A 1782-nucleotide genomic window follows, 5' to 3' on the forward strand; every position below is an offset into this window, starting at 1 on the left:
TCGGGGAGGCGCGGCGCACGGGCCTGGGCGGGCCCGACCCGGGCCTCGGCGGGCCGCGGCGGGCGCGGGGAGGGGAGAGGAGGCCGGCTGGCCACGTGGCGCTGCGGCATTGGAGAGAGCGGCGGCGGGGTGATGTGGCGTGAGCGGGTTGGCTGGGGTGATGTGTCCGGCGGACATGTCCGGCAGGGGCGGACGTGTCCGGCGGCGCGAGAATGAAAATGGCTAGGGTTGCACCGCAAATTTCGGAGGGGGAGGTATTTATATAGGTAGAGGGAGCTAGGAGAGTCCAAATCGGGAGCGGTTTTCGGCCACGCGATCGTGATCGAACGACCGAGAGCATGGAAGAGACTTAGATGGGCTTTGGGCCACTTTGGAGGGATGTTGGGCTGCAAAGAGAAAGGGGGGTTTCGGGCTACGCGGTTAACCGTTGGAGTATCAAACGACCTCCAAATGGCACAAAACTTGACAGGCGGTCTACTGGTGGTATACCAACGCCGCTTGGCAAGACTCGGTCCATTCCGAGAACGTTTCACACCCACTCACAACAGGAGACAAAAAGGGGAACGCCGGAGGGCATAGGAGTGCCAGATTGCAAAACGGACAACGGGGAAAATGCTCGGATGCATGAGACGAACATGTATGCAAAATGAAATGCACATGATGACATGATAAAATGCAACACGCAAGCAAATGACATGGCAACGACGGCGAATAACTGGCAAACACCTGGCGCATCGAATCCGGGGCGTTACAACACTCCTCCACTAACAAGAGATCTCGTTCCAAGATCTTAGGACCGAGACGGAAGAGAAAAGGGATGAGGTGAAGCAAGAACTCAAGATAAGAAGCAAAGAGTCGAGAGCATTCGAGAAAAAGAGAGGAACGACGAGAATGACGAGAATCGAAAGCTCACGGAATCAGATAGACTATGAAACCACTCTGGTTAGAACGAGATAAGAAACGAATAAGACTGAAAGGATTTAGGCAGCACTTCGGTTGAAAATGGAAGGAATAGAACATGAACTTCACGAGATGGAATGAAAGTTGACAACATAAGCAATGCAATGCCTCCGGAAGAATTGAAAGAATGGAATGAACTGAACTTAGAAGGAAGGATTGAACGAAATTGTTGAGAAAATCAACAACGAAAGAATAAGTTTGTTGTGGTCTTATAGGTAACATCTCAAGATCATAAGGTGATAACCGGCCACAAACGGAGATGATTGGATAGCCGAGAAGAACGAAGGAATGCAAAACTCCACTTCAAAAGAATACGGAGAATTAATTGCACTTCGAGATGCAAGAAGAAAACATACTTGAACTCCTCCAACAAAATCTTGATGAACTCTTGAAGAATGAATTAAATCATGAAGAACCACCATGAAGAACTCCGGTGACAAAAAGGATGATGAGATAGAAATGAAGGACGAAAGAATAAGATGAGCCTTGCGATGATTTAGATGAAGGTTCCGACGAAATGGCTGAGGAAATTTGAACTCCGGAAAAGAAAAGATGAAAACACTTGAACTAGAATTTATTCATTAAGAACAAACTCCGAAGGAAGGGATTACTCACTTGGATGAAATAATAATAAGATTTATTGTATGCTTATCCTTCATCAAATTAAATTGATGACAAGCAATGGATTTTACATACTACTTATTCTTCTTCAAAAGGATTGAGAAGGGATAGCACAAAACTTGAGAAGGTCTTCATGAACCACCGGTAGGATTAAAAGAACGAATGGATTAATATGATAATCAAGGAAAAAGAATCTTGAAC

This window comes from Triticum dicoccoides, chromosome 4B, assembly GCF_002162155.2.
Source record: "Triticum dicoccoides isolate Atlit2015 ecotype Zavitan chromosome 4B, WEW_v2.0, whole genome shotgun sequence".
NCBI classification, from domain to species: domain Eukaryota; kingdom Viridiplantae; phylum Streptophyta; class Magnoliopsida; order Poales; family Poaceae; genus Triticum; species Triticum dicoccoides.